The 13,664-nt window shown below is 49.2% G+C and overlaps 1 pseudogene; it reads left to right on the top strand.

Annotated features, from left to right (window-relative positions):
• Window positions 1–3,751: 3,751 nt before the first annotated feature.
• On the top strand, window positions 3,752–3,918 carry LOC149430883 (U2 spliceosomal RNA; annotated as a pseudogene).
• The last annotated feature ends 9,746 nt before the right edge of the window (window positions 3,919–13,664 follow it).

The following is a 13,664-nucleotide window of genomic DNA, read 5'->3' as shown; positions in this document are numbered from 1 at the left end:
GCTCATCTGCCCCTGTGACCCCCTATGGGCTCATCTGCCCCTGTGACCCCCTATGGGCTCATCTGCCCCTGTGACCCCCTATGGGCTCATCTGCCCCTGTGGCCTCCTATGGGCTCATCTGCCCCTGTGGACTCCTATGGGCTCATCTGCCCCTATGACCCCCTATGGGCTCATCTGCCCCTGTGACCCCCTATGGGCTCATCTGCCCCTGTGGCCTCCTATGGGCTCATCTGCCCCTGTGGACTCCTATGGGCTCATCTGCCCCTATGACCCCCTATGGGCTCATCTGCCCCTGTGACCCCCTATGGGCTCATCTGCCCCTGTGGACTCCTATGGGCTCATCTGCCCCTGTGACCCCCTATGGGCTCATCTGCCCCTGTGACCCCCTATGGGCTCATCTGCCCCTGTGACCCCCTATGGGCTCATCTGCCCCTGTGGCCTCCTATATGTTGGCCGAACCATGCGCCCCTTGAGGGTCAGGTTTGGTGAACACAAATGTAACATCATTAATTACAAGGAGAGCAATAAAGGCAAAAACAAATATTCCGTACCACGGCACTTTCAGGAGGCACACAGTGGTGATCCATCAGGCATGAAAGTATTTGGGATTGAATCCATCACAGGAGATTCAGATGGTGGAAGAAAATTCCAAAGACTATGTCTAGACCTATTGGATCTTCACTCTGGGTTCCCTCTCACCCACTGGGGCTTAATGAAGATCTTGAGATACATGGGGTCATCCACTGACTCCCCGTTATGCATAGGCACCTTCTGCTGAGCTGCACATGTTCCCTAGAGTCCTACTCTCATCCTTTTTGTCTCTCTCCCAAACCCCCTCCTTTTTTTTTTTCTTTTTTTTTTCCTCTCTCTCCCCCCCCCCCCCCTCTTTAGTGCTAGTTCCATCATTTCCCTTGTGACCTATAGTGGGTACACCATCCACTACAGATGTATGCTTTAGATATATTCATTTTCATCAGCTATGATTACTATAGTATCATCAGTACAGCTACCATTACCCTGCATCCTTACACATTAGGTTGCTCACTTCATATTTATTGTGTCACCCTTAGGCGCTTGCGTATGACCGCATTCCCATGCGCTTGTGTCTATGGGTCATTCATTGGTCACCCATTTTTTCATTCAGTTTCCATATGTGTGTGTGGGTTTATGTATGTATGTATAGACATGTTTTTTACTAAAAAGCAGTTGCTCATGTGGATGTGTTACACACACATGTGCGCACGCATGTTGTCCAGTGAGCTCTCTTCGAGCACTGCTTTCTCATCCTGCAAGTGCTTGTTCCATAACACCTTTGACATTTTTATATAGTTCTTATATATAACACATATATACATCTTTTGTACATATAATTATTAATTTTATTTTTTTTTTTTTTTATTATAATTTTTTTTTTTCTTTTCCTATATATTTATATTTCTTATGCTTCCATGTCTATGCATACACACATATACCATACACTATACCAATTTTACCAGATATTATACTATATTGTAACAATACTTATTTAATTTTATTTTATTTAAACTTTGTGAGCCACATTAAGAAGTTATTTGTAACGTTTTATATCAACATTTATGTTTTACTAGTGATTTATCTCCTTTGTTCTTGTATATAGTATTGCATATGCATATCCATCCCTGGTGCACTACATGGCCACACATGCCTACGTCTCATCATATGACTACACTAGAATGATATCACACACCCTGTAGGCTGCATCTCTATGAATTAATAAGTGTCTCTGCTGGGTTTCAGATCTACTCTCTGTATTAAATCCATGTCCCATGGTTGTTTATGGCAAGCAGAGCACTAGGCAGCTTCGTAGCGTTGCTCATCCATCCATCCATTTATTTAAAGGCGAGCAGTGCAGTGCATCACCAGGGAAGGATTTTTATTATTTTTTATATATGTGTAACTTTCCATTTATTTATTCATTTTTCACTGTGCACACTTCTTATGGTTCATATGATTTTATGATTGTCACTGGTTTCAATGGTTTTATTTATACACATATATATATATATATATATTTTTTTTTATAGACCTTTCGTGTTTACTTACACTATGTCGATTGCCCCTGTGACTCCTCCCCCTGCACAGGGGAGTGTCCAGGACGGCCCATGTGACCTTTGGTTTAACTAGTAGTGAGCATATAAAAGAGGGAGCAGACATTTGGTCAGTTGGCTCTGAGGAAGAGGCAAGTCCTCGAAACGCGTCAGCCTTTTGGATGTCCAAACTCCCTATTGCGGACTGTTACTCAGCGCGGTGTTGATCCAGCTGTTCTTTTATGATGTGCCTTGACTATATTGTCGTTTGTGAGTACAACACCTACTTTATTATTTTTTATTAAACATTTTTTATGGTAATGCACTAGGCCTGTGCGCCCTCTTTTTGTTCTTTCCCCATTCAGTATATTTGGATTCCCCCGGTCCATTTGAGGGCAGCAAGGTGTGCATGTTCCAGGACATTCTTAATGTGGTTGTAGCATCGAGTCCATCCCCAAGCGCAGGAGCATTTGTGTTTGCTCCCTCTCTATCAGTGCTTGGGTCACATTAGCTCAGTGATGGAGAAAAACTGAGGAGGAAGAAGAGAAACAATGGAATACTAGTCGGTACCAGTGTGCAAAAGTGTATTTGCTTTGGAAGAATAAATCACCTCTAACGTTGGGTGTCCTACATGCGTGGATGTTGCTGCGTTATATGAAACGATTAGAATAGCTTTTCACATTTTAGAATGGTCGCCCTTTTAAAATCATGGACAGTCTTGAGGGACCCCTTGTTAGAATGGGGTGCCTCAAGACTATCCATAATGTTAAAGGGTGCCTTGGGACTGTCCATAATTTTAAAGGGTGCCTTGATGGAAAAAAGGTTGAGAAACACCGGACTAAGGGACACTGTCCGGTGCGGAAGATCCTTCCAAGGATCCCTTTTAGTGGGCCAGTCCAGCGTGGTTATACAAAATACCGCCACCCCTCCAGCACAGGCCATCCTCCAGTAACAGTACCGGAAATTATAGTAGAGTTGGCTGTATTGATGCTGTCTTGGTCATCAGTGTGCCATATCCTTCTATCATTGTGAACGCTACATTTCTGAACTGTTACTATAAAACTACTACAATGCTAAGACCCTGTGAGTGTAGTTCCTCGCAGGCGGGTACCTTGTCCGAGGCCCCGCCTACAAGTGTGCCCTGGTCTATTACTGCTGCCTTTGCTCTGTCATGTTTGTAGGTCTGATCATTTCCTGTGGTCTTCAGGAGGCCCTTCATATGTCTACCCAACAGAGCAAGGTTCAGCATCCCCAAATGGGTAGAGAATTGAGTATATCATGCAACTCCTTGTAGAGCCTAGCCTGTGTAGGTGGTCCTCAAGCATTGGATACCCAGAAGGGAGGGAAGACACACAGAGACCTGAGAATACAATGAAGCACATTACGTGAAAGTTCCAAAGAAATCATAATAGAGTCTACGAGGCAGCACAGAACTGGCCAGAGACATTTACAGACAACTGTGCCAACAACATCTGGCAGAGGAGGTGGCTGAAGGGTAGTCGTGCAGCTAGACACCTGTAGCTGAAAGGTTCCTGTCTGTAGAACTGGCAAGCAGTTCCTATTATGTCCCTTCTTCACTGGAACCTCTCCCTAACCAGCGGTTCCTGTCCCTAACCTACCCACTGCGCAAAATGCACGTAAACGAAAGGGGACAGTGCTATTTGACAAAACCGCCCACACTAAAGATGGCTTCTCGACCTTTTGGCTAAGATCAAGTGTAGTATCTGTTCTTATCAGTGTCCAGCAGGGGTGCTCCACGGTCATTCTAGCTTTGCAGGGATGACTGACTGGTTGTATAGTACCCCTGCTGGTATGATGGGGGTCCTGATGGCTAGTACAGGTTGGAACAGAAACCGTGGTGCCCATAGATAGTTGGGGCCCGGGAGTAATTCCCCCTGGAAAACCTGAGGGGCCCAGTTCCTCCTGATTTCAGCGGATCTACCTTGTCTGGCCAGGGGCCGGGGAGGCAGAAAGTCCGCGAACCAGTGCCCCCTGAGTGGTCGCCTCAGGGGGGCTCTTAGTAACACTTGGGTGTGGGACCCCACAGTGTGAAAAGGCACATGGTCACTGTGTTCAAACACTTTTCTTGCACAGCGCCTTTAGGACCGGCCTTCTGGCTAAGTTCTGGGCAATTTTTGCTACAGGCCTCAGGGCCTGGTCTGTGCACAATCTGCACGACCACTTTTTATTTATTTAATTTATTTTTTCTCCCACGTTTGTCACTTTCACTTATGTGCGTGTTTTATTTTCTCACAGGATGGAGGGTGTGGGTCCTCGGGCCTACCCTGAAGTCTAGGGGGAGGATGTGTGGCCTTTTGGTTCCTTCCTCCCCTGTCCCTAGGGGGTTTTCTCTTCGGGAGAACCCCCTGGCCAAGTACTGAGTGGCTGGCTTCGGCTGGCCACAAGGAACGGTGGTCCGCCAGGCCTTTTGTCTAGGTGGACCAAATAGGAACCTTGTCCCTGTCAGGAGCATCGTGCCCCGGGGGATCAGGGTAGAGGTCCATCCCCTTCGGGGGAAGGACAAAGCACACCCCTAAGTGCACTTTTTTGTGTGGTGTTTTGCACTTGCACGTTTTTTGTGAACACTTTCGGGTTTTTTCGTTTTTCGCACGTTCGCGGAAAAAAAAAAAAAGATGGCTGCAAAGACATCCAGGACAACAGCATCGAATTGAAAAACCGCCCACCTGATGACACCTATGGAGGCCCCAGAGAAACATGAGTTTCCCCCTGCCCTCCACTCTCTCTACATGGGGCCCACCTATACAGGGAGGTCAACCCACACTTGCCTACAAGTGGGATCCTGTACTATAAGAGTATGCACAACAAAAGCCAGATGGTAAGGGAACGATCAAACGAGAGATACAGATAAGGGGGTTGGATATGAAGTTTATCAACATGCCCATTGGAAAGAATGATAACCAATTCAATCAGACTGTTATGGTGCCCCCTAGCAGGTGACACGGGCTCACCCAAGGTGTGCATTCTAAATGGCAGTTGGTCTGCACCAGAGATACTGATGCTGGAAATGGGCCTGATTCCCTAGTAGTCCCAGTTTACTTTGCTGCAAAGTAACACCAGGTTGCAGCCCCCAGGATCACCTCAACAAGGGGGTGGCTGGAGAGGAGAGGCTCTGGTGTGGAAATTGTTCCCAGAGCTGCAGATGAGAGAGTACACAGGTCCACACAGGGGTTGAGGCAGGCAAGAGAGTAGTCAGGTCCAAGCAGAGGTCAAAGCAGGCAAGCAGGAGAGTAGTCAGGTCAATTGGGGTCAGCAACAAACAGTGAACTGGTATAGCTCTTTAATTCTGGGGTAGCTGGCAATAAGAGCACCAGCACCTTTAAAGGCTGGTGCTTAAATACCCTTCAGGTTAGAGGACACCATTGGTGTCATTACTGGAAGGTATGGAAGTCCTGGCTAGTGGAGATCCTAGGAATCCTGGAAATCCTGGAGGACATGGCATGAATCCTGAGAGTCCTCGAGGTTCTGGAACATCTGGAAAACCCAACAGGGATCCAGGTACTGTATAACAGTGTAGCACTACCCTCGTAAGGGCCACTGGATTTGGTCTGGGTCCCCCCATGCTCTGCACAGCCAAGCAACACGCATTTTCTACACTTGTACCTTCAGAGTCAGTAAACAGTCCCTGAGCTGGTGTTTTTAGTTGTTTTTATTAAGGGGTTAACAACTTGGATGGTGTCTGGGGATACATGGGATGCCCAAGGAACTGTAGAACTTGAGGACGAACTTCTAAGCAACTACATACAAAAATGTGGACTAGCAAAAATGTAGCATTTTCCTTTTATGGTGTACCTCCTCAGGCCATCGGATGAATCCTCCTCTCCTACCAGCTGTACTGAGGGTATCCCTGAGCAAGAGGTCCCAGAGGCGTGTAATTAAGCAGTCCCGGATGAGGACTAGCTGGGTATGGCACCTGACCGGCCTTTCCCCTTTTCTGGCCCAGAGGGTGTAGAAGTACTCAAACTGTCTTGTCAGCATGGTGGGTTGGTAGCGGCTTTCAGACCTTTTGCTGGGCTAGCTCCTTCCCTGCTACCCAGGTTGTCCTCACTAGACAGTGGGACAGTGGAGATCCTCCTGTTCAGCAACCAGCCTGTAGGAAGGCTCCCCTCCCTGGGGCCCCTTCCCAGGCTCCACACTCCAGCCTTCCTCTCAGTCTATCTTCCAACTGGGTTGCCCTGGTCACCATGCCCAGCCTCCTGCTTGGGGATTGGCCAAGGTCCCTCAGACATGCAGATCTGGGCCTCTTTTCCTCCCCCACCCCTCTTTCATAAAGTTCTCCAGTTTCTGGAAAGTTAGGAGGGCTCCATACGTCCTGACCTGTAGAACCTCCCAGCCTGTCCTGAGGTAAACTCCTGCCTCACTCCCAGGCTGACTCATCCCAGGCTGCTACTCAGCCTCCATCTAAAAAAAATAACAAACCTAGCTAACCTAGAGGGTGTTACAACAATCAATAGACAGCTTTTTTGTTCCTTTTTTTAATTCCTTTAATGCTTGCTGCTCCAGACACTGTGTAGTAGTCTTCCCTAGCCCACTGCTGCTCCCTCTCTACAAGTATGTGGGCCTCATCATTTCCTTTTGTCTCCAGGAGGTATTTCAGATATGTATCCATCGCAGCTAGGTTTAGTACAGCAACCCCAAATGGGTGGAGGACTGAGCATGAACTGCAGCTCTTTGTATATTATAGCTCATCTCACGAGGTGTAGGTATTGGGATTATAATGGCATAATCAGGGGCGGACTGACCATTTGGAAACTTGGGCACTGCCCGAGGGCCCGGGGTCAGTAAGGAGCCCCATGAGATGCCCCTGGTACCTTTTTCATAGGCTTTTGGCAAGGACACAGGGGCCCTATGATCCGCCCCTGGGCATAATTGTAAAGTGAACAACACTCACAGAAACTGGATGGCAAGGCAACCACCGGAAGATATTTTTAAAGGACCCTCAGCACATTAAAGTGAGGGGAAATCTTCCGTATGGGTCACTGACAGAAAGAAAAACCTGGCCAAAATGTCAACTCTTCCCCACACTATTCAAAAAACAAATTGTCCAAGATTATGCTTTAAGTCTGCTTTAGCTGAAATGATGGATACCTTATGCGCTTTAAAGCCAAATTTCAGGCATCCTCTTGAGTATGCCGTCCAGTTCTGGTCACCAGACTTCAGGAAGGATGTGCCAGAACTGGAGAGAGTCCAGAAAAGAGCAACAAAACTAATAGGGTGACTGGAGGACCTCAGGTATGAGGAACAACTACACTGATCAAACGTATTCTCCCTGAAGAAGAGACGCTTAAAAGGGAATATGATAGCGACATGCAAATGACTTCATGGTGATTCCAACATTGAGAGGAAACTATTCAGTCTCAGGTCACTCAAGAAGACACGAGGCCATTCCATGATGCTGGATGAGAAGCAGTGTAATCTTAAACTGCATTGGGGGTTCTTTACTGTTAGAGTGGTAAGGATGTGGAACTCCCTTCTACCATCGGTGGTTTCAGCTGGAAATGTCACCAATTTCAAAAAACGTTTAGAAGGCAATCTAGTTGAATACAATATACAGGGATGTGGGAAGTAGTAGAGACATAAATACACACACCCACACAGGTTGAACTGGACAGACTGGTGTCTTTATTCAACTATGTAGAACATTGGACTAGCTTGGACCAATGTATGCATTACTCACTCCTGAGGGACCGCTGTGGATGCCGACTATTATGGTATTATTCACTGATACTACAGTGACCAACGTGAGAAAATTGCAGCAATCACTGTAGTAGCTCCAACCACTACCGTGATGGTCAGATTCCACAGTGGTGCCTCCAATATGAGATATGTATACTTACATTATGCCAAGCTGGACCAATGGAACTGTGCAATACAGATCATACCTGGAGTGCTGGGGCGTGGCAGTCTGCCTCGCACGTGGCCAAAGCAAGCAGCCAAGCTGACCCCCAACATAACATTGACCTTCTGGACAATGCAGGACCTTGCCTGATGACTCTCCCTAATGTGTGAATGGCAGGTGGAGACCGACCCACAATCCACCCTCCTGGTTGTGCGCTCTGCCCACTTTACTCCCAATGGTTCCAGATGTTGGGCACCTTCTCCAGCTCCAACAGCTAGGGAAAACCAGGAGAACACACTTCTCAGGGCAGCATTATGACCAAATTAAAGCACCACAAGGCTGGATATCCTTACCGATAGCCTCAATCAATCACATGGCTTTGATGGGTTGCAGACCCTAACACAGTTCCAACAGCAATGGACTGTTGATCCTTGGCCCTTACGGTGACAGCTCATGTCCCTGCAGAAAGGCCCTCACTACCTGTAGGCCTGTTACCCTTCATGGGCTAAGGAGAGGAGGGACGGGGGTTGCACAGCTTTCAATGTCCTCTACTTTTCTCTTGGGGTAGATGGGGAACCCAGGGCACCCTGCCCTCACCCAGGAGTGTGGAGAGAAGGATTTCAGCAACAAATGTTGCCTCTTCCTCTACCTCTGCAGTCTGACCCACCTCCTTCCTTGGTATTGCCTAATCTCCCAGCCTTCTCCCAGGGGGAGGAGGCACTTTAAAAGGGAAAGTACTCTATCACCTGCCTAGAGGTGCCATTGCATTGGTTTGACCAAGTTAATACATCCATATCATATCCCAACTGCGAACAAGGGAGCCCTGACGGTGGCAGCTGATGTCCCTGCAGAAAGGCCCTCACTACCTGTAGGCCTGTTACCCTTCATGGGCTAAGGACAGGAGGGACGGGGGGTTGTGCAGTTTTCAATGTCCTCTACTTTTCTCTTGGGGTAGATGGGGAACCCAGGGCATCCTGCCCTCACCCAGGAGTGTGGAGAGAAGGATTTTAGCAACAAATGTTACCTCTTCCTCTACCTCTGCAGTCTGACCCACCTCCTTCCTTGGTCTTGCCTAATCTCCCAGCCAGGGGCGGACTGACAACTCATGGGGCCCCCGGGCAATAGGGGATCATGGGGCCCCTGTGTCCTTGCTCAAACTCAAAAAAGCCTATGAAAAGGTACCAGGGGCATCTCATTGGGCCCCCTACTGGCCCCGGGCCCTCGGGCAGTGCCCGAGTTTCCAAATGGTCAGTCCGCCCCTGCTCCCAGCCTTCTCCCAGGGGGAGGAGGCACTTTAAAAGGGAACCTACTCTATCACCTGCCTAGAGGTGCCATTGCATTGGCTTGACCAAGTTACTATATCCATGTCATATCCCAACTGCGAACAAGGGAACCCTGACAGTGGCAGCTCATGTCCCTGCAGAAAGGCCCTCACTACCTGTAGGCCTGTTACCCTTCCAAGGAACCTACTCTATCACCTGCCTAGAGGTGCCATTGCATTGGTTTGACCAAGTTACTATATCCATATCAGATCCCAACTGCGAACAAGGGAGCAGTTGGGGTTGTGAAGCTTGAGATGTTTCCATGTTCTCCTTTAATCACCTTTAATAAACTTCAGAAGTTATCCAACATCTTGGCATGTAATTGCGCTTCTGACGACGTGAATGTTTCCTATGGCACGTAATTCATATTATTTTAAGTGTGTTACTATATTCCCCGGCGTGAGACTATCGATTGTATGTGAAAGGATTTAGCGATCAGCGAATGGATGTTTATACGCTGTTGGTATGAAGGATCACACCAGCCTCCACCGATTAGCTTGTGGGCAGGTTATCAACAAGGCAGCTGGGAGCCGTTCTGTGGTGTAATTATACAACCAACTTCCATAAGATAAATCAAATATCTCGCATACCGGCTGCCAATATGGAACCTGGGCCGACGGTTCTCACAATGAGCCAGCAGCAGCAGCATATGCTTTCCTCCTAATTAGCGATAGCAAATGTTCTGACATATATGTTGTTGCATTTAGCAAAGGTGTTGCCGTAATCATGTCACAGTCGTTGGGCCTCACGCATTATCTGTTGCCGCTTCACAGTCCTTGGATGTCATGCCTGCATTAGTTTTCTTTTTTTTTACTTTTTTTAACTTTTCACCTGGCGATCCTGACGGAAGTTTTAACTCTTTCTAACCAAAACTAAAATAAAAGTTGCATCCGCACTTGGGCTTTAAAAATGGAGGAATGGAAAATCGAAGGCAGTAAGGCTAGCCATACATTGGTTAACCACTTCAAGTCCGGACACTTTCACCACCTTCCAGTCCGGACACTTTCACCCCCTTCCAGTCCGGACTCTTTCCCCCCCTTCCAGTCCGGACTCTTTCCCCCCCTTCCAGTCCGGACTCTTTCACCCCCTTCCAGTCCGGACACTTTCCCCCCCTTCCAGTCCGGACACTTTCACCCCCTTCCAGTCCGGACTCTTTCCCCCCCTTCCAGTCCGGACTCTTTCACCCCCTTCCAGTCCGGACACTTTCCCCCCCTTCCAGTCCGGACACTTTCACCCCCTTCCAGTCCGGACACTTTCCCCCCCTTCCAGTCCGGACACTTTCACCCCCTTCCAGTCCGGACTCTTTCACCCCCTTCCAGTCCGGACTCTTTCACCCCCTTCCAGTCCGGACACTTTCCCCCCCTTCCAGTCCGGACACTTTCACCCCCTTCCAGTCCGGACTTTCACCCCCTTCCAGTCCGGACGCTTTCACCCCCTTCCAGTCCAGACGTTTTCACCCCCTTCCAGTCCGGACACTTTCCCCCCCTTCCAGTCCGGACACTTTCACCCCCTTCCAGTCCTGACACTTTCACCCCCTTCCAGTCCAGACACTCCCCCCCCCCTTCCAGTCCGGACACTTTCACCCCCTTCCAGTCCGGACACTTTCCCCCCCTTCCAGTCCGGACACTTTCACCCCCTTCCAGTCCTGACACTTTCACCCCCTTCCAGTCCGGACACTCCCCCCCCCCTTCCAGTCCGGACACTTTCACCCCCTTCCAGTCCGGACACTTTCACCCCCTTCCAGTCCGGACACTTTCACCCCCTTCCAGTCCGAACACTTTCCCCCCCTTCCAGTCCGGACACTTTCCCCCCCTTCCAGTCCGGACACTTTCCCCCCCCCTTCCAGGCCGGACACTTTCACCCCCTTCCAGTCCGGACGCTTTCCCCCCCTTTTAGTCCGGACACTTTCCCCCCCTTCCAGTCCGGACACTTTCACCCCCTTCCAGTCCGGACTTTCACCCCCTTCCAGTCCGGACGCTTTCACCCCCTTCCAGTCCAGACGTTTTCACCCCCTTCCAGTCCGGACACTTTCCCCCCCTTCCAGTCCGGACACTTTCACCCCCTTCCAGTCCTGACACTTTCACCCCCTTCCAGTCCGGACACTCCCCCCCCCCTTCCAGTCCGGACACTTTCACCCCCTTCCAGTCCGGACACTTTCACCCCCTTCCAGTCCGGACACTTTCACCCCCTTCCAGTCCGAACACTTTCCCCCCCTTCCAGTCCGGACACTTTCCCCCCCTTCCAGTCCGGACACTTTCCCCCCCTTCCAGTCCGGACACTTTCCCCCCCCCTTCCAGGCCGGACACTTTCACCCCCTTCCAGTCCGGACGCTTTCCCCCCCTTTTAGTCCGGACACTTTCCCCCCCTTCCAGTCCGGACGCTTTCACCCCTTCCAGTCCGGACGCTTTCCCCCCTTCCAGTCCGGACACTTTCACCCCCTTCCAGTCCGGACACTTTCCCCCCCTTCCAGTCCGGACACTTTCACCCCCTTCCTGTCCGGACACTTTCCCCCCTTCCAGTACAGACACTTTCCCCCCCTTCCAGTCCGGACACTTTCCCCCCCTTCCAGTCCGGACACTTTCACCCCCTTCCAGTCCGGACACTTTCACCCCCTTCCAGTCCGGACACTTTCACCCCCTTCCAGTCCGGACACTCCCCCCCCCCTTCCAGTCCGGACACTTTCACCCCCTTCCAGTCCGGACACTTTCCCCCCCTTCCAGTCCGGACACTTTCCCCCCCTTCCAGTCCGGACACTTTCACCCCCTTCCAGTCCGGACACTTTCACCCCCTTCCAGTCCGGACACTTTCACCCCCTTCCAGTCCGGACACTCCCCCCCCCCTTCCAGTCCGGACACTTTCACCCCCTTCCAGTCCGGACACTTTCCCCCCCTTCCAGTCCAGGCCAATTTTCAGCTTTCAGCGCTGTCACACTTTGAATGACAATTGCACGGTCATGCAACACTGTACCCATATGAATTTTTTAGCATTTTTTGAGACAGATAAAGCTTTATTTTGGTGGTAATATTATTTTTTTTGCTATATAAATGAAAAAGTCCAAAAATTTTGAAAAAAAGTGTTTTTCTTATAAAATTTTGCAAATAAATAATATTTCATCATAAATCTTGGCCAAAATGTATTCAGTTATCTTTTTAGTAAAAAAGAAATAACCCAAATTAGTTTATAACCAAAGATTATATTTTTTTAAATTTGTTTTACATTTTTCTTTTTTTTTTTTATATTATTATTTATGTTTTTTTTTTTTAAACATACTGTCACCCTAGCAGTACAGTGTCATGGTGACACTGTACTACTTGTGGGGGGTGATGAAGATTTTTTTTTTTTTTCTTACACTGATTGCTTTTACACCCATAAAGGCTGTAAAAGCAATCATTTCTCCTTCTCTCTGACTGCATTCTTGCAGCCATTGAGAAATACTGTGTGAGCTGTGATTGGTCACAGCTTGTCACATGGTACAAGGCTGTTGTGAATGGCCCTGTACCATGTGACCTCTGTGATCATTCACAGATTTCACACGTAGTAAGCAATGATGTCAGAAGTGGCATCTTGCTTACTACTCTGCATGTGATCACAGATTGGCCAATCAGTGATCACATGATCGGGACCTCACACAGAGGTCCCGTACGACAATCGGTGTTCCGGAGGACACAGCGGGCACCTGACCGCGGTGCTGCGCGCTCCCAGGGAGCGTGCACAAGCAGGGGCTGGGGAGGCCGTTTATAAACGGCCACCCACCCCTGAACTGCCACCGTCCGGCTGTTTATTTACAACGGCTGGATGGGAGGTGGTTAAGGCAATCAATAGAGTCTTCCATCTACGGTAAAGAATGCGGGAGGACAAATTCCCCCTGCCAGCTGTTGTGTTCCGACAACTGCCGACACCCATGGTTGTCAGAATACCTGGATAGTGGCTGCATCTCAGAAATACAAAAAAGGAGCACCAGACCAAAGAGCTCAAGATAACTGTTGGTAAAAAAAAGTCATATAAAAATACCGACGCGTTTCAACTGTACCACTATCAACCTGTCCACATCGATGAACAACTTGACCTCAGTCTGCCTAGCTGCTGTGTCATTTATCTGTATGAGGAGCTTGCAATGATGAGGGTGACCTCCTGCACAATTTCCATCTCAGCAACCTTGAAGGTTGAGACGGGGTTTGCTAGTGTGTAAGCAGGTTGAAATGCTAGGTAGCAGCTGCTGTCCGGCTGAGAGGTAAGGGGTTAACTGTATTCCCCTGGCTCTTGCTGGGCCCTGCCCCCTTCCCTGTGCATATAAAATCAGTAGGGAGCTCTGCCCAGACAAGTTCCAGCCATGTGGGAAGAAGGACAGGCTGACAGCTGCTATGCAACCTGATCATCCTGCAACCACCAGCCTGGGGGGGCTCTGCTCCTTCATGCCTC

Source organism: Staurois parvus, unplaced genomic scaffold (assembly GCF_062004578.1).
Source record: "Staurois parvus isolate SC_StPar_1 unplaced genomic scaffold, SC_StPar_1.0 ptg002431l, whole genome shotgun sequence".
Lineage (NCBI taxonomy): Eukaryota > Metazoa > Chordata > Amphibia > Anura > Ranidae > Staurois > Staurois parvus.
Note: the sequence above shows the minus strand (reverse complement) of the source record. Positions and strands in the feature narration are given on the sequence as shown.